Source organism: Platalea leucorodia, assembly GCF_965183815.1.
Source record: "Platalea leucorodia genome assembly, chromosome: 3".
Lineage (NCBI taxonomy): Eukaryota > Metazoa > Chordata > Aves > Pelecaniformes > Threskiornithidae > Platalea > Platalea leucorodia.
In genome coordinates, this window is record NC_138825.1 from 6,283,864 (window position 1) to 6,307,975 (window position 24,112).

General features: G+C 44.8%; 1 protein-coding gene across 2 annotated transcripts in view; it reads right to left on the reverse strand.

The window, feature by feature from the left end:
• Positions 1-24,112, reverse strand: part of PAK5 (p21 (RAC1) activated kinase 5) — a gene marked incomplete at both ends in the record, with an annotated part of 172,196 nt that overhangs the window by 52,836 nt on the left and 95,248 nt on the right. Inside the window, one exon of one of the 2 annotated variants that reach the window (XM_082305229.1) lies at positions 5,586-5,618. The exons of the other annotated variant lie outside the window; for it this stretch is intronic. Of the gene's footprint in view, positions 1-5,585; positions 5,619-24,112 lie in introns of those variants that run through there. 2 annotated transcript variants of the gene reach the window in all.

Here is a 24,112-nt window from a genome sequence, read left to right on the forward strand (position 1 = left end):
AGGTAATGAACCATGTTATTATAACTACTATTTCTCCTTATTACATATAGGCTGGATGTTTTAGATGGAAATAACATCATCTCGTCCCCCCGTGTTTCTTACTTGTGGCATGTCCTTGAAAGTAACCAATGCTCAGGACGCCAAAAGCTGAAGGCTCAGCTCGCCCACGTATGAGATGTGATATGAATAAATCACTGCAAAGTCCATGCGAGCTTCTTCTCTCCCGCTAGCAGGGGCTCAGGATGGAAAAGCTGTAGCTGCAGCAGAGCTGCCATGCCGCCTTTAACTACCCATGGTGCCATTTAAAAACATCAGTTTATTCAGTATATTGATTCATTTTTTTAAATGCCAAATATGCAGCTGGGTATTTACGGAGAAATGAAAAAAATGAATATTTACTATGGTGGCATGACTGTTTCTTTTACAGAGTTTGGCTTATTGGCAAGGAATTTCAAAACTCAAAGGAAACTCCAGATTTCAAAGAGCTCATCATAAGTGTCGCTATCAGACTCATTAGGGCAAATCTTCCTCCTGCACACCCAATGAGAGCAGAGCTGGGTATCCACTGCTGTGTGTTTCATACCTCCCTGAAAGCCATCTTCAAACGCCGTTCATCTGTGCTCCACTGTACAGCTGTCTCATTGCAGTCTTGGGCTTTCTGGGGCATCATTCCGGTCCCGAGTCAACTGTTGATGGCTTCAGTGGGAGGCCTCTGACCCTAGAAATAGCCACTTTCTTCTCTATTTCCCTCTATTGATAACAGGATGGGGAAAATAACCCTAAATGGTAACAGTACAGTCAAAAGCAGGGGAGAGGGGGAGTGTAGTTGACTTCACTTGAGAAAGCGTATTTCCTATTCCCTTTCTTTGTAACACAGGCTGGAGGAGATGTTCCTTCCCTCCCTCCCCTTTGCTGCCACTATCTCCCATGTCTCAATGGAAACCAAAGTCTCAGCAACTTAAACCGTGCCCCTTCGTCAATGTTTTCTGAGCCAACGTTTTGTAAAGGCGGACAAAGACTGACCTGAACGTTATCTGCTCTGAATCCAGCAAAGTTTATGTTCCTCAGAAAAGGAAAAATAGAAATTTCCGACTCGGACAAATCTCTGAGCCAGTATTTGTAAATAAAGTCTAATTTAACTACCAATATATGTATTTTTTCAGCTGCCCAACCTTGAAAGAGCACACTCTCGCTGAGATGAAGCAATCACACTATTTAACGTGCAAAATCTCTACTTGCCTATCAGCTTATTAATGTAGTTTTCTAATTCAGAGGAAAAGGCGAGTTACAGGCAAAGCAGAAGAGCAATACTCCGAACGCGAGCATTTGAAATGCTCCACTGAACTCTACTCCAGGAAACATAAGAAATTATTTTTTTCTCTTTTTCCCCCCCCCGATGACAGCTTTCCAGTGCTGCTGGCACTCGTCACATGCGCAGAGGCAAATGCTTCCACACTTGGTAATAACCAGAGCAAGGAAATTACGGATTCGGGGGGGAGGAGGAACAACTATTTTTTTTTTCTCTTGGCTAAAGGCATACTTAAATCTGAAGAGCGCATGAAGGGAACTCAGTAGTAGCTTCCTCCTCCATTTCCACTTCCCGAGCAGAGCCAGGACTCCCGGCAGCTCTTCCACATCACCCGTTTTTCCTGGGCTCTCAGTTTTGCCATGCTCCTGCTCCCCGCGCCCACGCTGAGCTGGGGCTGGCTCCCGAAGGACCACCTCCATCGGCTCCTACCTATCCTTCCCCACACCGCTCCTCTATTACCTTTTTACGCAAAATAATCTTCCAAGCTCTCTCAAAACTTCATCTCAAACCCAACTTCATCACCAACTATTACCTCCTACCCTCACTGTCACCTTGGGTTATCAGGAGCAAAGTTACTCCCCTCTCCCTTTCTGACTCCCAATATTTGCTGCAAAATAATCCAGGACCAAACAACTACCCTCAGCAGAACAGCTTCTCATGGCAGCAGATAAAAAGGATTTTCCTTAACGCCATCATGCACTGAAATTAATAAATACACAACAAGGCAAGACAGATGCAAAGAGGCAAACTCAGGCACTGCAAGGGCTAGGTAGGAAATACATACAAATTATGGTTACAGGGACACAGAGTAAAAACAAAAACAAATGTAAAATACACTACCAGGTGCCTAAAATCAGGACTAAATATTAATAAATTATTAACACGGCAGGTTTCAGGACAATTCTGTATCTCTACAAAATCACCTTTCAAAAGCCTACGACATGAAGGCTTAATGAACCAGTGTGCATGGTTTTACAGATGAAATGCCACCAGTCAGTTAAATTGCAGGAATAGAAGTGGAGGTTTAATTCAAGCTTCTCTAGGAAAGACATTTGTTTGAAAGAGGTCAACTAAGCCTTCTACTCAAGTTAATCTCTTCTGTTTATTTAAAAAAATCCGGAATGAGGAAAAAATGACGATAGGCCAGCAAAGCAAAATTTTCCTATGGATGCACCAAAGCAAAAACCTGCAGGTCAGCTTGCTTTCAGCTGGGAGAAACACAGGCAGAAATTGCAATCAGTCTGCAATTCATACAGATGAATCACGTGGAGATGAATCAGACCGAATTATTCTCCGAATTAGCCTAATGAAACACTCTCCTCTGAGGAAGATCGCAGTATTTGAATCGTTTTCGGCAGAAGTTTGATTATTAACTTACAGGTCTGGTTTGGAAAGAGTCTCTGTGGTCAGAGCAGATGAGAGTGGACCCTCAAAGAAACTATTTCCATTAGTTTGCATTTTCCTCCAGAAGTTACATGTGTATATATTGCCTTTAAGCTTTTGAGTCACCAATGGTCATTTAGGTCAATACATTTGTTTCTTCTGCTCTTCTGAATACTGATGGGTTTCAGTGGGGTTTTTTTTCTCTTTCTTTGGTCCCACTGTAACTCGTTTCTGAGCTTCCTATAGCAAAGCAGCAAATGCCAGGCAAACCGCATACTGTGCTGCCCATCTGCTTCCCGATGACGCCTTCCCCTTCGCCCCGTGTGGCATCCGCTCGGCGGTGTACGTGATCTTTGCAGCAAGCTTTTCTCTATGTTAAGACTCTCTCTCCCGCTGAATCACAAAACAGGAAGACCAGCGTTATCCCTTACCAGAGCCATCGATGTGTAGTTTTCTCCAGTGCTAACCAGCATCAAGCTCCTTTCCCCAACACAAAACACCAGAAAAAACTGCAGAAAATGTTCATCGGGCAGGTGGGGAGCCACCACCGTGCCGTGACACTCCCCAACCAGCAAAAGCATCAGTTCGCATTTATTGGCCGTGACATCGATTGCATTGAAGGATGCTCCCAGCATTTAAGAAAAATGCACGTGCCTGTAGCAAGGATGCAAGGGACAGATGATCTCTATGGGGAAACGGTGCACAGGTCAACAGGGTGGCAGGGAAGAGAGGGGTCCGCAATGGGAAACGCAGGAGCGACGAGGGCAGGGCGATAGGCACGGATGTAGAAATGATGCTGGGTTTCTCCGGGAAGACGGGAACAGCGTGGAGGTATCGATGTGAGCGGCTGGTAGAAGAGGGGGAGGCTGAGCCGGAGGGGACAGATACAATAGAAAATTGAGTAAGGGAGGAGAGGCCAGGCAAGAAGGAGCTGAATCAATCAAGCAGCTTTGACTTGATCCAGTATCGAAGGGGAAAGCCAGCTAAGCGGCTCTTAAAGGGCAGGGAAGAGGATTTGGTCAGCCACGCTTTACAAGGGGTAAAGCAAGGGTAGCACCATTGGCTTGGCATCACACGCTGCAGGTCCCCTCTGCTGGGGCTGCCCTGCGTATTTCTCCCAGCACCCTGATCACTCAGAATTGAGTTAATTAGACACAGACCCAGCCTCGGCAGCTCCCTTCCCCCAACAGGAGGGCTTCACAAATCCGTAAAACTCCTTTGGGCTCAGCTCTTTACCCCTCTCTCTCTTCCCTGGAAGCAAGGCTTTCTGCGATCAGTAACACCCCATCTCCATCTCCATCCGTGGCCCCAGGAACATCAGAAGCCACCCGGCACATGAGAGTAATCCTTGGTTCTCTGCAAAAACAGGCTTGCAATTGGTTTCTAGGAAATTAATTTATGTAGAAGCAGCTAAAGCGGGCGCACTTTCTGCACAGATTCATCAGTACCAGTGCGTTTCTGCCAGGGTTTGGTAAAGAACTTCCACCCTTTCAGAGTACATGTGCTTTGTCCCATGCTCTGCCTTTCTTTAAAAGGAAAAATCTGCTTTCACAGCTGCCTCCATGGAAACAGCAACTCTGTGGTGTTGGCGATGCTCCAGGCTTGATGGGCTCGGTTCAAACATGGAAATCTGCATTTCTTGATCGCAGAGTGCTGAAACCTCAAGGCGGGATCCCAGAACCCAGCCAGGTCTCCTCTGGCTTGCTCAGCACCACCAGTGAAGTTCCTGTGGGTCAGATCTCACACTTGGCAACATCTGCGCAAGCCTACTGCTGAGGAATGGGCCGAGTCAGGCCTTGGGGACGCTTGAGAAAGTGGAGGGACTAAACAAAGCTTTTAACTCAAACACTTCATTAACTCTACCCGCGCTAATGCAGTTCCTGGACTACTCAAGTAGCTAATGGAGATGAACGTAAGTGTTCAGTTTCCCTCCTGTAATGAGCTTTGAGACCAAACATCTGATAAATTTAAATGAAATTTCCTCCAATTTTCAGTTTGAAAAGCTTGCTTCCACTTGTGCTCTGCTGCATTTGGCCCCCCGCACCCTGCTGCATCCCCCAGCAAGGTCACAGCTGGCGGCAAACCGCAGTAACACCTACTCCGTTCCTGGGCCCAACTTCCAAAGGAGGATAAATGACTCTTTTGGCCCCTTGAATCCCCTTATCTGCAGCTTTCAGACTATCGAAGAGGATACACGGCAGCTGCACAACCAGAGTGCAGGTAGAGAAGAGAGGATTTGCCCTCTGGCTTGGGAAAATTGGTCTAAGTGTAATAAAACGCATAGCTCTTCTATAATCATTTGTTCAGCTCCATAAATCCCGGGGCATAAATCAGGCTGTCGGGGGGAGCAGCTGTGTAGGCATCTCTGCAGAAGCAGAAAAGATGCTGCGACCACCTACAGCATCACGGCACGCCGCCGGCGAGCCGCCCCGGGTGCCAGTCCCAGTGCTCCTCCGGTTTCATGTCGATTTACTGCCGCTGACTTCCAAGGAGCCGCTCAGTCATAGTACTATTAATACCCGCAGAATGAGGCTCGGTGACAGTTTGCGGTGAATATTAGGGAAATGTAAAATTCAGCAATCCCTAATTGTCCTTCAGTCAACAGTACCTGTTTAAATTACTGTTATTATGGCAAAGATACTGAAATTGCTAACATAAACACAACCAAGGATCGCAGATGCTGTAGCTTTCCACCAGCAAACGTTTTACTTGCTGCTAAATATTTTCCCTTTCAATACAGAAACGCTGCCTCCAGCAGTAGATACCCAGCGATCAGGGGCTGCCCTGGGATTTGCAGGATGGTGCCCTGTGAGCAAGGGCAAGAGCTGTGAAGGAGAAGTAGACAACAAAGGCCCTGGAGAGTTCACGAGGGAAAGACTGAGCACGGACCCACCTCAGGGCTGAGCTGACCAGGAGGTCTTATCCCACGGCACGGAGACTTGTGCATGCCAGGGCTCGTGGCTACCGCGGGCTGAAGAAACATCTCCTATGAGGGCAATCGCTCAACCCAGCTGGGAAGGGAAAGCACTCATCCTGCTAGGAACAATTAAATGTTACGGAAAAGACGTCAAGAGAGACAAAGAGAAACATCATCCACGTGTCAGATGAAAACTGAAATATGTCTTTTTTTTTAAAAAAAAATGGACATGACTTATTTGTCAAAAATACTGTTTTGGAGGATCTAAGTTACTTATGGGCTTGGGCTGAATCCAGCACACAGGTTCAGCTATCTTCTGCTTAGAAGTGCAGGCATTGCTCATGAAACCGCTGTGGAGGAGGAAAGGGTGACAACACTGCTCCTACGCCAAAAGGCTGCACAGTTACATGGCTCAGCTGGGATGGGAGAAGCAGGTCCAGATCTCTTCAAGGTCTTATTCAAAGCAGGGATTTAACAGAGGATCTTCAGAAGGAGTTTCCTCACCACCATCTCTAAACACTTTGGTATTGGTGTCTCTCAGTGTCTCCTCAAAACCCTGAGACGTGCACACAGACGGAGGATGGGACCTGGGTCAGCCACCTACCAGCAGCACAATTCAAGGTTTTTTTTTCCTTCTCTGCCAATTAAGCTGTCTGTCCTTCCCAGGTTTGCTGCTCAGGATCCCAGACCCAGGAACGGTGAAGCATGCTTCACATCTGCCAAAGCCAACAGAAACGAGGGGTTATCTCTGACAGGATCAAACCCAACGGGCCCTACACTGTTGGCCAACACAAGGTTCAAGACACGCTCATGAGCATCAGCCACTGCTGCTGGGTACCAGGAGCCCTCCGCACCCTGCAAGATGAGGCCCCATGGCTTACACCTCGGCCTCCTGCCTCGGAGAGTTACACAGATGACTCAGTCACTGAACAGCAACAATAAATTCAATGAGCAATGGTATTTCCACACACAGGGGAAAAAAACACTGAACGCTTGGTAAAAACACCACCTGTGCAGACAGGGAAAAGATCTCGAGTCAATACGAGGCTTTGCACATCACTGAGGCCCAGGTAACTGCAAAATCTGGCCCAGAATGCCTTTTACTTGGTTATGTGCTTGCATCGCAGGGGATTTTTTTTTTTTTTAAATACATTTCTAAACCAGACATCTTAGCACCAACGCCCCCAGCTCCGCCAAGGAATTATGCTGATTTAACTCTTCTGAAGGGCTTTGTCTGAACTTAGCTTAATTGATGTCAAAGAGCCAAACCCATCCCAGTTATTATAAAGACTGTAGGTACCACTACGAGGCGAGAGCCGCATCTGCTGCTCATACGATGCAGTCCCTGCCCCGGAGGGCTCGCTGCCTAGGTCGAAAAGGCACAGCAGGGAAAAAAATGAGTGAAACAAGCCCCATCCGACCACACGGTGAAGTGATTTGTCTACATTATCCCAGGAGCCTGGGTTTAATTTCAGACCTTTGAGTCCACCTCTTCTCATGTGAGCATTTCCCTGGGAAATCACAAGCTCAGAGGCACAGATCAGGTCTGATGCTGAGCAGGGTTTAAGCCCTGATCCTTCCGACACATAGGCATAACTTTATTCCTGCTGTTTGGTCTTACAAGGGTTAATAAGACTATTCCTCTGCTTAAAGTGACACAAGTATCAAAGCTCACAGGACCAAGGTCTGATTTTCTTCTCTGAGGCAAGAAGTACCTTGATTTGCCACTGGTTTTCTCGGGAATGTAATGGTCTTTTTGGAGCTGCTCTTTGCCCCAAGTTCTAACTATTTTGAATATTTTCAAAATACCACTGCTAGAACCACTTTAAAAAGCACCAATAAAATTAATATTAAAAATGACTTAATGCATAATTCATGGCCTCTAGAAACTATTTCTTATTCGACTGGCAAACCAACCGGTCATGCATTTTATATCGCTTTCTCGTTTTCTTAAAAGTGATGTGCTAATTTAGGAACAACGTTATCTGTGTTGCAAGTATAAGTCAGACAACGCACAGCTCTCTAGCAGACACCCCGATGCTAACGTAAACCCAGCCTCACCACCTGGGATGGGAGGCAGCCGTTCGCTATCTCACACAGGAGGGAAATCAGAGAGTTACAACAGATTTACAATCAGGCTGAATCAGATCAGGGAAGGAGCTCTGTAATATCTGTCCAGGTACAAAACGCTCTACTTAATTTTTGTCTTTGTTTCCTTTGGATGCTTTAGCCTAAGAATTTATGGCAGCAATGTTTGAAAAGCAGTGAATTTTACGCAAGTATCAGAGAAAACACTTGGGAAACACTTAGCAGAATAAGGTCAAGAACTGGTACCAGAAACATAACTGAGAAAGCTCGTCCTACACATAGGTATGGATAAACCTGCTTCAAAGCAGGTTTCATCTACTTTCCTCTTCGAACAAGCACCAAACGGGCGGCGTTATGCCCACCAGAAAGACTTGGGGCACATCTAGTTAGTACAGGCACTCACCATTGCAATTTTCTTTTAAAATCACAGATTTGCAAGCACTGAGCAAAACTGGGTCCCCACCAGAACGACCTTCAAAGTTTTTTTTCTGCTAAGAGCAAAACCACAGCCCTCCCGAGCCAAAAGGCCCAAACCCCCCAAGCCCTGTGGCTTTATTCATAGGTTAATTCTTTCATCAAGGGAGATTAATTGTCGCATATTCCACCCAATAAAGATGGGTCGTTCACTTAAAGTAATTAAACTGTAGTACTAAAGAGTTGAAGTATCTCCTAAGAACTGTCTACAATATGCCACATAGGAAGGTATGTACATTAAACAACATATGAAAAATCTAAGTATCATAACTGTTCAATCCTTTCAAAGTAAATCCAGGACATTATATTTTATATTTAATTAAACATGTCTGGATCGATATTTATTAACAGGCAGCTCTGAAGCCCCTGGTTAAAATAAGATGCACTGTAATTTTAAAGTTTTTAGACTGTAATTTTAAAGTTTTTAGTAATTTTAAAGTTTAGACAGCCCATCTTACCTAATCTGCGATTTATACTGCACTCAAGGAAAAGGTCTCACACACTCAAAAAAGGAAAGAAAGAAATCCTATTTACAAGCTTTTATCATGGCAAAACACCGCCCAGTGTTTAAGATGGGGCATGTCTCCACCATCTCAAGCTCGAATATCAGGCCTTAACAACATTCACCTCAAGAAATCCATGAGATCTACCTCTCTTATTCATTTTTAAAAAGTTTAGCCAATACTCCTGATGTAGGTTAGACTAGAAAGGGAATATTGTAATTCGTTCTCAAGAGATTTGAAGAATGTAGACCTACAGTGGCTTAATTAAGGTTAAATAACCAAGTTTAACTTCATATAATTAAATTTAACCACCTATCAGAGTTAATAGGCCAAAAATAATAAATCACATGAGAAGAATGAGAAAGCCAGCCCTAAAGGTCCCAGAGTCAATAATATGGTTATTAAAGTACTGAAGCCTGGCATACGTGCCGGTAGGAAAACAGACTATTGGAAGACCCATCCAAGCAAAAGGCTACCAGGAAAAGTGCAGGAAAATCAAGGCAGCAGAAATTCAAGCTTCAATGATTTCCCAAGCAGAAAAAACATCTAACTTTTAGTTTCACGAAGAGTGAAGAGTAAAGGCTGAAAATAAGATTCATGCAGCAAGGAAGAAAATACTTAGGAAGCCAAGGATACAATATGATGCACACATAACAAAAGGCAAAAAAAGAGATGATAAAGACTTTTGGAGAAATCTTTTCAGTAGTCTTCCTCCTAAATGGCATTCAGAAGAGTCATGCATGTCCCTGATGACTACTGCAATGACAGGTCATCATATAGAGGTTGGTCAAAAATGTATCAGAGAAGCACATGGAAGGAACCACAACTCTTCACTCAAAGATCCCAAAAGATACAAGAGACTAAAAATAACGGAGATTAAGAAAATGAAGGCACTCGAGAGTTTTGCTTGCTGTCTTTTTGCTGATGTTATTTGCCATTTCTTTTAGACTATTTTAATTCTTCCTAAGAAAAACAGTGATTTAAATTGCCAGAAAATATTGCGTTTACAGTGGGCTCAGAGCCGTGCCCTAGAAATTAGGAACAAAAAGTTTTAGCCCCACTTATTAAAAGTTAATTGGCATTCTTTTCTGTACTATCTTTACAATTATGCACTGATATTAGACTATTTCGTCACGTCAAACACTGATTTGAAACAGAAACAGAGATTATTCCCATCAAAACCATAAGACATGGGTATAAATTTAAAATTAAAAATTAAGAAAAAAAGAAAGAAAGCTACTTGAGATTAGTAGGTAACCATTTTCAATTCCACCTTCTGGTCTCAAATGCAATCGGTTTTCGAGTAGAAATGGATTTAGCATCCTCAGCAGCCCGCAGCACAACCTCCTCCTCTAAATAACAGTGCATGCCTCAACCCTCCGCGCAGGAGGGCTGGATGCAGCCCCGAGACCAACTCACAGCCGCTGCAGCGGGGCGTACCTCCCCGTACCCGCAGGCGAGCCAGCAGCAACGGCGGCGGCCGGCACGGCCGTTCCCAATTCCCCTCTTGCCGTGGCAGATGTAATCCCCCGCCCATCTGGTCCCCCGACCCTCCCGGCGGGGTTATGGTGGTGGAGCTGCTTTCCACCCTCTCCGCGGGCGGCTGACTGACAGATGCACAGCGGGGGGAAACTGAGCCTCTTCGTATGATTATCTTTTGCTCCCCAAGAAGGATTTAGTTTATTGAGGTTGCTGCTGAGAGCCTTCAGTTTACACAAGCTTTTTGCTCATGAGATATAACCCAGTGCGTGTGTTTCTGTTTTACTCAGGTCAGGCGAGACCCCAGGGAATCATTCATGTGTCCGCAGGAAAAAGGTGCAAAGCCTGAATGAGCTGACGGGTTTAGGATCTCAAAAAGGTCTAGGTCAGCTGTCAGGGTACCCCAAACGTATCTGCCTGTCCCCAGGATGAGACTCCACAGGAGTTTTTTCCTATCACTGTATTCTCAAGCTCAAGAATAAAAATAATGAATCCCCCTCCGCCATTAGAATGGCTCGAAATACACAGTATTGCCCAGCACACACCTATGTACACACATATATACAGATATATACACATACACACACGTATGCACATAAATGCACAGACATGTATGTATAAACACACACGCATGACCAGACGGGGCTTTAATCAGGTTTCTTGTGCCTGAACCTGTGGGCTCAACTCCATTCAACATTTCCTCTGGTGTCAGAAGTGTGGGAAAGTTATGGTGGAAACCAGAAATCTGAGATTCTCCATGACTTAGTTTCAAGACACAGAGCTTTGAAAAAGAAACAAATTACCGTGACCCTCACAATCGCCCTGTACGCTTCCAACGCAAAAAATCAGAATGCAAGTTTTGCTCTGTTTCTTCCAAATGTTGCCAATTTCTGTAATGTTGCCGAAAGCCTGTTTGCTGTCATGATGTCTCCTCCAGTACTTGCAGCTTGCTATTTACAGCCAAACAGCCTCTCGCACGGCCAGGCTCCACGAAAGCAGGAACTGGGGGGCCCTGCGAGCCCCGATGCTGCAAGACCCCTCTGCAGCAGGACCCGCACTAGGGCTGGCCCTGCCGGCGCTCTGCAAAAAAACCCAATTCCCATGGCTGGTGTGTTATCTAGCTCCAAAAAAACCTTGCAGCCTTACTACCATCAACACCTTCAGCTGATAAATTTGGCTGATCTGGGCCCACAGGTTCAAAAGTTCTCGAGGGGAGGGATGAAGATATAAACAGAGCGCGATCGCATAAGCCTCCTTAGGAAGTCGGGCTAAAAAGAGATTTGACTTTCTAAAGTGCCATGATACAGTATATTAAGATGGTTTCAAGACACGCGTGCAGGGCGGTAAGGGGATCACTGCCTCCGTTTGGGCAGCAATGAATAAAAACCCTTTGTGCAGACAGCTTTCATGGGAACACAGATATTCTACGTTATAAGCTGTGGGGAAAGGCGTCGGGCTGGGCTGAGGGGATCTCAACAACTCACCTGCTCAAAATCAAGCAGGTTTAAAGCCAGCCAATGGTGGAAAACGCCTTTTAAAAAAATTGAAAAGGTGACTCTGTAGCCAAGAAGGTCTCGTGGGTTGAGAGAAGGCTCAAACACCCTCAACGTGTTGGAGATGCTGAGATCCCAGACTTCTGCACTAAAGAGAAAGGTGCTCTGTTACCCTGCCAGCATTATGCATCCTTGCAGCACTGCAGAGGTATTGATTTAGTAGCACCAGAGAGATTTAAAACATAGAACAATACAGACAAGCTCTGGGAAACCAATGTACTGATGTGCATCTTTTACCCCAGCCCATGTGCGCGTGGGCGGCAGAGTCCCTTCCGTTAGGCTCAGTATCAGGTGTACTGCGGGGGCTCACTGTCCCTCCAACAGGTCTGGGTCTTCTCGGCTTCAGCAGGGGACTGCGAGAAGGCTCTCCACTCTCTCCTCCTGCACAGCACGGAGGGAAGGAAACGAGAGCAATGAAATTAAATGAAGGTAAACGGGAGCTCTTGCTGGGCAGGAAGGCTGCTCCTGCTGGGGACCAAAGGTGCGACCTGGGAGATGTATCCCAGAGGTGGTGCCCGATGAACCACCCGCTTTGGCGGGTCTTGCTCAAAGCCTTCACTTATTTCCCAACCACTTTAAACAAGCGATAAACCCCAAATTCCCACTGGGAAGACAGGGACCGCTGCACTATGCTTGACAATGCCAACAGCCAGTCCCCACCTGTACTCGATGCAAGCCATGACAACCATCCACGCCAGCCCTGGGATGCAGCACTGTTGGCATCCCATCTCCACCTCCCCTTCTGCTTTTATTTTGTCTATAAAAACAAGTTTCTACTCCCCAGTGCTATTGTTATACCATGTTACGACTCCTTCCCACCCGGTTATTCACATAATTACAGCCACTCCAAGATTATGGTAATAGTTTAAGTACCATGTCTAAATACAGAGATAACAAACTTGCACTGGAAGCTGGGTGCCGAGTGTTGTCTGTTTTCCCCAAATTAGAGACCAATTCTCTACAATTATGACATCCCTATCCCTGCTGTAATTAACACAGTGCAGTCAAAACCAATTAATAAGAATAGTGTTAAAAAGGTCTAATTTGTAAATAGGACAGACTATTAGTGAACACATTATATATTACTGCTAGGATACAAGACAACACAACTTTGCATAACAGAGAAAGATGGTATAAAAGCATTTACTGAAGATTTCAGTCGTTACCAGCCCCAGTTCAGCCCCAGTATCAGCTCCTACACAGAGACTGGGGATGGGTCTATACAGCCACAAATACCGTTGCACTCCGTCTCACTCTTAAGTCTTGGTTTCTACCCGTCTCCCTCACACTCCCATGGAAAGAGAAACTTTTTCTTGTGAAATATTGACAGAACCAATGCAAATTCTGCAAGAAGTTTCTGTTTCAAGTTTTCCTCTGGGGAAAAAAAACAAACAAACCACAAAAACCCAAAAGCAAACCAAAAATGTTCAGTTGGGGAAAGTCTGGTAGCCACCAGGGAAAGCGGCTGCTGCTCCTGAGCGCTGTGTGTCTGCGGGCTGCAAGGAAGCGATGGCTTAGGAAAAATCACCATTTTCAGAAGTTTCCAGTTTGGGACAAAGCTGGACTCAAAGCAAGTCCCTTTTCCTTGCAGGTACATACTTAAAATGAGGATAACGCTTCCAGCACCTCCCATTAAGGAAAGCATAAGATCATCTCGATGGAATTGATTTTTTATTAGCCAAGTCAGTGAAGCCATAATTATTATAGCCCTCCTGGGCTGATAGCTACCAGCCATTTATAGGGCAGCAGGGAGATAAACGCAGCATTTACACGTACATATAATCGTTTTATTTCTGTATTAAATATTAATTTCCAAAGGGTTTCCCAGCATGCACAGGATTTACAGAATCGCTGTGCAGCAACCACCGCCCAGCGCCCGCTTCACCGCTGGCTCGGGCGCTCCCAGCTGCTGCGATGTCTGCAAAACAGGCTGCTCGCAAACGCATGCATTCACCTTCACCTGCCTGCTGCTGCCTTGCTTAGCTTCAAAAAATAATTATTTTATTATTATTATTATTATTATTATTAATAATAATTATTATTATTATTATCATTATCATTATCCTATTTTTCTTCTTCTACCTGCACAGCGTACCCATTGGTGCCATTATTTTGCGTTTCTTTATCCTAAATATCAAAAAGTTTTACAATTATTCTGGCTGTTTCTCAGCTTGTGGTGCTCTCATCCCCATGTTTTTGGGCTGTTGCCTTTCCCAGACCTCTCAGGACCAGTGTCAGATGCCTAAAGGACTATTATCACTCACTTTAATCACCACATTCGTGCTTTTATGGGGAATCCAGGGTACAGCATCACATCCACATCAGCGGGGAACATTCTTTAATTCCTGGAATGCCGGTGGGCACCGCCAGATGTCCTATAGTGAGATGTTATCTTAGAAATCACGCTTCACCCAAAAACTGCTCTGATCCTTTTTTCTTTTTCAGAGGAATGAATACAAACTTGCAGCTGTACCTTACACAATTGCTTTGGCCTAAATTAACTAAGTGGGAATTACACACAACTTCAAGAACAAATACCAATTTGGAGAACATTTCTAAGCCAAACAGAGGGGCATCATTATTATCACAACAAGCTTCTCCAAAGCACAGGAGTCCACGCAACCCTCGCCCCAGCATTTTGCAGCAGCTGGTTTTGCAGCAATAAATATGGCCTCGTGGGCAGTTCCATCTGCTGGCCCACCAGAAATGGCAACATTGAAAAAAAAACCATGAAAACTCCCCAAATCTATGTTTTACTCCAGTGATGACACATTCATCCTCCCAGCTGGCTTCTAAGTCACTCAGCCTCCCAGATTTATGTGAAATGGTACTTAAAAATACTTCTTACCATTAACTGGGGGGTGAGAGGGGACGAGACTGCAAGAGAAGAGCATCTGCTCTGCGACTATAGAAAAGCTCAAAGTTTACCGCAAAGGGCTGTAAAGAAACCTAACCAGGTTATATAGCAGAAAATCCTGACAGCCTGAGAACAGTATTTTATGCCTCCTCCTGCGAAGCCAGGCGCAGGACGTGCAGCAGGTCAACACAAATGCCCGAGTCCCTGGCTTCGGATGAATTCAAGCAACATTTGTTACTTGGTTTTGCACCAATGCCTGGCAAAGCCCACGACAACTCCTGTCTGATGTACTTTTATGGGACCTATGGGACTAAAGCACCCCACAGTCTTTACGTACCATGTCCTTTGATGTACAAATGCACAGCAAGCCCTTTTTTTTTCCCCTGCCACAGATGGGAAAATAACCACAAATGAGATTTTGAAAGACAGAAGTGCTGTTTCTGGGACGCAGTGAAATTAAAACAAACAAACAAAAACAACCCCAAAACCCCACATACGTGTTTGGGTTCCCTGGAAACGTCAATTTTACTTTCAGTGGCTTTGGGGCAAGGCGCAGCCTGTGCAACCTAAAGTCTCTGCAAACCAGCTAAAAGCAAATTTCCAGCACTGCTTGGGTGGAAGATGCTGAGCTCTGTCCTCCGGGGTTGCGGCTTGGCTGCGAAACATAAAAACATGCACGGGTAACTCCTCATATGTTAAGATAAGCAAATACCTATTTGTGTTACTGCCAAAACCACTGAAGATGACTCTGCGCTGAAAGCACAAAATCCCTCATCAGATCCTGGAAGAGCTCAGGTCACTGGGTTTTCTATAGCTGCTGCCCTTTTCCAATAGAAGTATAAACTCTCCCTTAATTGAATTTGACAATTGAAAAGTAGAGAGATTTAAAATAACAAATGGTTCCCCAGCTTTCCCTGCAGCAAGGTTAGAGACACTTAATTGAACTTTAGCTTAGCTGCCAAACCAGAAAACCAGCAAATAAGAAAGCGTTGGGAATACCTGCGTTTATTAAGTTAGTAACTCATCTTTCTCCAGAAACAACTCTGCACTGTCAAACTTTTTTCTTCTTTTAATTGCTGAAAAAGCAATGAAAAGAGAAAACTATTGGGCACCACAAGGAGGTACCTACAGAACTGCCCACATCAGCCAGTAACAAAACGCCTCTATAAAAATATTCAGGAGACCAGAGCACAACCTCCCCACGTTACAGGGAATATTCCGCTTAAGCCGTGTCCATATAAAATGGAAACGCAACACGCACAAGCTGGGAGGCAATTGCACCCCCCATACATCGCGGCTGATGAGATGGATCCTGGAACAGCTTTGGGGTCAACCTTGGCAAGAGGATGTTGAAAAACTGGAAAGGATATGGGAGACAGCCGTAAAAATTACTGGATGGGAGAAAAATGTCTTATAATGAGAAATCCAGAGATCAATCTGTTCAGCTTGTCTAAAGAAAACGGAGAGGTAACTTGATTATAGCGTAAAACCCCCTTCACAAAGAAAAACACAGTGCAAAAAAAGGGCTTTGTTATCTCTGCAATAAGGAATAAAAGGAATCACTGGCTGGATGCTGAAGGCAAGGAAGAGCCAACAAGGGAAGTATTTTTATACTATGAATCATTAAACTCTCAAATAGGCTATCAAACAGATAGATCAAATAAAAATCATTTAATTTCTTGGAGATGCTACGTGAAGCCTGGACATCTTCCTGCACAGGAAAGGGTAATCAGACACAGCGCGCCCTGGGCCAAGATGAGCAGGTGGAAAGAGCGGCTCACGAAATGCCAGAGAACGGACAAAGATGATTCAAGACTCCCTTCTGGACTGACTTTCTGAATCTACGTGAAGTGATGAACCCAGCATCCTGTGTGGATAGGGAGCGGCACGATACATACCGTAACACGCTCAGCCATTTAATAACAGACTAAGTCTTCCTTTCAAAAGTCAGCTTCTAAGAAATTTGGAAATACGGGTAGCATCATTACGTTCCAATTTTATTTGAGGCTTTCAATGTAGTTGAAATGATAATAGATAATAAAGAAATATGTGCTCTTAATTGTCTTAACGTAGCACTAACCACCGCCGGAGAGGTCCGGGGCACTGCTTTCGGTGCCGCCAGACTCCCGGCAGCCTTCAAAATACCTCTGGGCAGACCCGGGGCAGACCCCGGCGTGCCCTCACAAACCTCTTTTTGCTGCTGTTGGGATCCAGCCCACGCTTTGCTGGCTCGGTTGGGCTTTCGTCGAGGCAATGTCACGGGCAGTTGATGGCAGCAATTTCCCTTCTTTGCTTTCCCACTTGCAAAGTAATTATTGAGTGATATTAAAACACACAAGGTAAAAAACATTTGTGCTACCTTTTTTCTCCTCCAAGAATCAGCCGGTGCTTTCCCACACAGCATCAAAAAGAGCATCTCTTAGGCTACTTATTAATGGTTAAACGTGTTTATTTCAAGCGATAGCCACTGCTCTTTGATAAGTAATGATCCAGGCAAAATAAAAATAGCTAACAAAGGAAAACAAGATTGTTTGGCTGCTCTTCTGTCAAGCTGTCCTCAGATGTCCAACAATTAAAGGAGAACATATCCATGCTGGAAAAGCTCAGTGAAGCATGAGAAATAACAGTTATGAGTTAAGAAATCCTTGGGGCGGCATCCTCCCCCTGACCTCGGTACACACGTTCCTGGGTAATTTGGCCAGCAGGTTTGCCACCAACGCCTGGCCGAGACCGAACCCTCGGACACTGAGCCTTTTGCGAGAACAGCAGGGCTACACTTTGCACTTGATTTCAGCAGTGCAGCACCAGGATCTGTGTTTAGAGATTCATTTTAAGAGCTCATTTTGCAAAATACTTGCTCATTATCACTAACTAACCGGTGATTAAATAATCACATACTTTAATCTCAGATACTAGACAGCTTCCTTTGCCTGGTCTCTGAATTAAAGGGAGAAATTTTTCCATGTTGGGCAGCAGCTCTACGAGGACCAAGAAATCACATCAGTCTTCTGGCGAGCTCTCAGAGTACACTAAATGTATTTCTATCCTTCCCCAGTAAATCTCAGCTTTAAAAGGTAGGTGGCTATCAGGTAACAGTAAAACAGTTTACCCAGTGTAGTTCATCCAAATTTTATGACAGTGACACAGAGCACTTTGCGGAGGTGGCTTAAAGCTATGGATGCTTGTACTGAACTCCTGCAATGTTTGCAATGATTCAAAATGATTTAATGACACATTGGCTTTGGGTTTATATTTTTCTGAGCAGCGGGATGTTAGAGAAGTAGTATATCAGCTTCCTCTTCTATTCTGAGCCCTACTTCGCAATTTCTATGCCGAGGGCACACTCTACCCTACAGGGGCATGGGCGGGAGGGATGGATGCTCTCCAACCTGCTCGCTGCTCTCAGTGCAACGGGTTTTGTGGGAACTCTAGCAATGCAAACAACACATGCTGCTGATGACAACCAGCAAGGAGGCAAAAGAAAAAATTAATATATTAAGGTGGGGATTTCCAGAAAGCCCTACAGGAACCAGATCAACCTGAACTGAATTTCAATAGGAGCTGAGAGTCCCAGCCTAAAGATCCTGCTCTTTCTGCCCGCACCACGTCAGGTCCCTTAGAGCTGTGAAACAGGGACCTGGTCCCTCTCCCAGCAAAGGCAGGGATTCCAGCAGTGGGGCAATGGTTTAGGAACAGGATTATATGAAGATTTTGTCTGCAGCTACTAACTCCAGTACCAAGCGACCCAGGAAGGTTTTGTGGAGCACCTTGTCTTCTCCCCTGGCTATGTAGGGAACCCGCATCCCAACACAGCCCCCCCGGCACATGTTGAAGCTTGGTGCCCAAAGCAGGCAGTGTTAGTCCTACCTAACTATTGCAGAGGTCTGTGCTTTGCCTAAGGCTCATTTAAGCCCCGCTAAAGCCCTAAGACAAGGCTTGAAATACCATTGCTGCAGTGCATAGGATTAATGCTGGTCCTTCTGCAGAGGGGTGAATGTCATTTGCAGAACTGTGTTAATTCCTGATTTGAATTTAGATGATGTTTTAAATAAGAAACAAGCTCAGAACATCCACTGGGAATCTGTGACTTGGATAAACCTTAATAAGTCACTAAACACAAGTTACTATTGGAAAAGCGCTCAGACTGCAGTGCTGTCTGTATAAAAATAATAATAATAATAGTAATTAAAAAAAGGAAGATTACTTCTAGAATATACAGAATAATGGCTTCAGACTGTGTGTTATGGGCATGGCTGATGTATTCAGAATGGTACGGCAGCATTAATGAGCTCAAGATCAGCAAGCTCAACCTACAAAATATGCTCTCATGAAGAAAGAGGAGTAGGAAAGGAGGAGGCTCTACCCAGGGCTTTCCTCAAAAAGGCATTTTTCTCAAAGGCAGGCAGCAAGAATTGGGAAGAGGGAAGTCCCTGGGGCAGATTGGATCAAGACAACAGGACCGATGAGACAGCAAAATCCTGCGGCTATTCCAGCCAAACTCTCCCAGTGCTAACGCTTGCTGTTGCATGCCCTCGGCCATTCCTCCTGCGGTTAACGGGTGGTAACAAAGCTCAGGAAACGCCAGACTCCCCCGAATTTCGGCACACCCAACTTACCAGCATCTTCAGATTAACCCATTCTGCAGGATGATTTTCCAGCCCCAAACAAGTGGTAGCTGGAGCAGTAGCTCCAACAAATACCCATCCGTGATGAGCAGCTAACAGGAGCATCCCACCATGGCTCCTGGCTGCCCCATCAACACCACCCCAGGGTGCTCCAGCAGCACCACCAGTGCCATGAGCCTCTTTCACAGGTCCTAGTTTGTTCTGGCTTATTTTTAAATGTAGGTGCTACTAGATATTTATGCTGGAGGAGAAAAAAAAAGAAACTAGCTGATTCCATGCCATCTTACATTGATATATCTACTCTAAAATAACATGAAACCTTCACATTCGTACTTGATTTCCCTCCGCCAGTAATTCTAAGATGGTGACTCTCCAACAGATCTCCCCAAACCGATGGTGTGTTAAAATAAAAGATAGTCCTACATTTATCTAGAAGGTGGTGGTGGGAAAACTTCCCATGAGAGGAAAGGAAGTTTGGCATCTTAAACTGGATTAGCACACAGCCCACATCTTTTCATCGCTCAAAGCATGAGAAAGGCTTTCCAGAGAGAGAAAGCGGCAGCTGCACCAAAGAATTAAATTTAAAATACATTTACTTTCAAAGTGGGCGAAAAATGTCTCTTAACTCCTAATCTTTCATATTGTGGACTTGAGTAAAATGGATGTTCTTTTCTTTTAAAAAGTCATGCAATTTAATGCGATGCTTCCCAGCAGGCTGCATCTGTTTTAAATGTTCGCATTCAAAATGTGAAACCACTCCCTCCTCCCCCTTAATTTTATCTAAAATTATGAATACTCCATTTGCTTAAACATATCCTGAACAGATGAGCCTCAGAAAACCACAACCTTAATCTGGGACAATCTTCTGCATCCTTCGGGATACATCACATTTGGGAAATGCCACGGAGGGACTTGGTAGCTATGGTCCACCCAGGTACCAGCAGTATAACAAGGGAGAGGAGCCTGCAGGCAGAATTTAGGGCTGATGTGTGATTTGGGCTGTTTTCTGTGTATCTGGCTAAAGCACCACAGTAAAATCCTCTGAAATGCTCCAAACATGGATGAACAAACAGTTTTGGAAGAGGTTCAGAGCAATGGGGGCTCGAGCAGACTCCTGGAGCAGGTCAAGCCTTGCCGAGGAAGGACAGCATCCCCTAAACAAACTGAGGCCAAGCTTCCAGCTTGGAAAATTCAAACAATTATAGGGAAGTGTTAAGAGCCGGAATGAGGGAAAACTGAAAAGCACATCTGAGGGTAGCACTTCCTCTAGGAGTGAATGCCATAAAATTCCCTGATTTCAAAGAAGGTCAGAAATTGGTAACATTTGTAAAAAGAGACAAACAGTCCTTAGCAAATCCCACTGAAGGGGGGGGTATATAAAAATAGTAAAGCAGACAAAGGTCGAATTGATGCATATTTTTAGACAAACCGTAGACCACCCAAAACCCAAATGATGACAAGGAATGTTGAAAAGCAGCTTATTGCGGCAACAGGCTATGGATAAACAGGCACTGCACAACTTTTTAGGGAAAAGATTAACAATACGGTGCAGGTTATACAGCAATGACAGAGCAGGGACAGTGCTGGATGTCAAAGAAAGCTCAACGCCACAGAGGTAAGCGAGCTAATGGTATCAGCATAAGCCAGCGAGTTGTAATGCCATGCCCGATTCCAGGCAGCACAGCAGAGACATGCCAGCACGGCCGCCTGAGCGGCGGCTGCGACCCGATCCTCTGGCGCTTCTCCTCTTCCTTCACAGGCAATAAGAATGGAAAATCCCAATTACTTCCACGTTGACTGGGCAATCATCTCGATGGCCTGTGGCTGTAGAGACTGAACTTTCTGACATCGGAAGTGACTGCTTCGCAGTCAAAAATACTTTAAAATGGCAAATTAAATTCAAGACTGGGAAACACAAACCAACTCACAGGGCAGGGACAGCAACCTTCACTTTGCGTGCACAGCAACAGTCTCTCAATTAACTTTAGGATCAGGAGAGAAATCTTGAAAGCCTTATGAATAGTTCCCTATAAACATCAACCTAATGTTCTGCAATAATTAAGATGAAAATATGAAGTCAAGAACTGTTAGGAGACGGAGAGAGGGAACAAACCCAGCAAATAACCTGATGGGTCAGTATGCGTTGAAGCACCGACCCTGCTGAGGGGCAGGCTCCGGCTGCATCTGCCGGGGGCTTTGCTGCACCTTGTTTAGCTGTACCAGCAATTTTTCTATTGATCAGGCGGCTTATCTTTGTACATAACCGTAACGCTTGTACAGAGAGTAGTAACAGGCAGGTATTCTGCGGGGTATGAAATATTGATGATCCCGGCAGGACCAGGCGACGCAGAAGAATGCTACAGCGGCACGGTATGACATAGCACGGGACTCCCAAGCAGGGGCGCGGGATGCCCCACAGAGGGGTGCAGGTATGGGAAGACATGAGAGGAGTCACCACACGGTACTGGACCCCCCATAGGCAACACTGAATGAGCCCCATATGTATCTCACTAGCAGTCAAAGAAATGCAGACCTTGGCAAAATCAGTTTTTGGGGTAGCAAAGACAATAAGGAACAAGTATCCGATGTGTTTAAGACACTCTACATGCAATAAATATGGATATAACATGGGGATGCAGACTCTAAGAAAGAGCATGTAAAAGCACGCTGGAAAACACAAATACATTTATTATTCCAAGTGGATTCTAGAGCCCAGTGGAAGAAGCCACCAATCTCCACCTCCTGCTTCTCCCAGCAAGGAAGAATAAATGCCACCATCAGCATCACGCTCTTCCCGGCACTGGCGCAGGACACTAATGACTCACTGCCTTTTTTTTATTTTTTCCCCAAATATTAAGAGCAGTAAGGACTAGAAGCAGAAAGGCTTTTTTGGAGAAGAGGCATTTTGAATTTACAGAAGGGTCAGTAAGGCTAAAGAGGGATAAAAGCCCTTACAAGACAGCAATTTCCACCTGCAAAATTGGTCTGTTTGGTTGAATTTGAATTGAACCTCTGCTTCTGCTGGTTGCATCTCAGTTTTGGGGCAGGCTTTGATGTACGGTACAGAAAGCCAGACACGCCTGCAGGGGAGCCAAGAAAGAAGAAAAAAGAAAACCAAAAATTCACCCCTGTGCCACCCCGCTTTTTCCCAGGGGGTAGTGGAAGGGTGAGCAGAGAAAGGCACAGATGTTAGGAAATACATGTATAGCAACATTTAACTTATTATTGAGACTTCTGTAGCAGGATTTTTTTATTTTCCTTTTTCTTTAATAAGTAGAGTTGGACTAATAATAACCATTTCATTAGAGGGTTAAGATTTCAATTACGCTAACAATACATTCCTGGCTGTGCAAATAAGATGCATTTCCTTTTGCTCATAACAAGATTTCAAGTGCAACACTGCACTAGTTACAGTGACTTGCCAAACTGAAAATTTAGACTCTGACAATTGGTTTGGTGTTGGGTTTTTTTGTTTGGTGTGGGGTTTGGTTTTTGTGGTTTTTTTGGGTTTTTTTGTTTGTTTTTTTTAAAGTTCCTTTATTTTGGCAGATTCCCTCCCCTCCTTTCTCAGTTTTTCGACTAGGATACATCAAACACCTCCGTGCCAATAAACCAAGATACCTACAAACAGACCCCCCTCTCTGGCAACAAAGTCCATCGACATTTAGATTCCTCCAGACCCTCAGACTTGATGGCCTCAAAGATGACGGTCAGAGCAGCAGAAGAGCAGCAAATCTGGATATTTCCTTATTTTTCTAAGCAGGACACAAACCCCATCCCCTGCACCTCACTTTCACTGGTCACAGAAGAGGATGAAACCAGCAGTGAGTGCAAGAAGAGCTACAGAGACAAAAGAGAAAATAATTTCTTAACCCCCAAACCATCACTGCAACAACACAGAGAGCAATCAGTGATGAGAAGCAGGCTGCCAGTGTACCAAGAATGAAGTTATGTTTCAGGAGGATATTTGCAATAGCACTCAGGGACTGAAGCTGGGAGATTAGTTAGCTATTTTATGTAAGAAAGATTGCTTGAATAATCAGTTTTTCTGATGTTGCCATGTCTTTTCATTTGTTAGTGTGGAGCATAATTGCTTCTTGTAAAGCTGAATGACTTCAAATTAGATGGAAAGATGGTCATTGCAAAGATAATTTTGAACATTCCCATTCAAAGTTGTAGGTTTAAAAATATGAGTTGAAATGCGATGGAATAATTAATCTGGCAGCAGTCACTTAATTCGTCCCCTTCCTTTTGTTTCTTCCTCGCTACGCGCTTTTAAACTACACCAGTATGCACATTCACGGGAAATGAAAAGCAGGAAAATAAATACATTTATCTAGATCAGCCCCCTCGCCGGACCTGGAAGCCATCAGTACAGTCAACATCAGTGATTTAGCACAGATTACATTAAAACAAATTTGCCATGTCACTCCTAATACTTCTATTTGGCATTGACCCAAGTATTTCTGTTTGCTTTTATCCTCTCTCCAAACACCGACCAATGTCACAGACTCACCCCAGCTGGAGGGGCCCCGTGCCCCCCGTTCGCAGCAGGACCCGGGCAGGTTGCTTGGGGCTTTGTCCGGCCGTGGCTTGAAAACCTCCAGGGAGAGAGACGGGATCGGTCGATCCCCCACCTGCAAACTTTCTACATGTAAGAGCTAGTCATAATACTCCTGAAAATCACGACTCGATGCCTGCAGCAATCAAAATGACTATTTCTCACCAGCCAATTCAGCTGAGCTTTGTCATCGTGCATTTCTCCTCTCTCTGTTTTACCCATCTTTCCAAAATTCCTTGCTCTCTTATTTCTTTTCTCCCTACCAAAGGGCTTCCCATATTCCTGAAGGCATCTACCACCCTGACTGCAGGAATTTTGCAGTTGGTATTTATACACCGAGGTACTCAGTGGTGCCTCTTATCT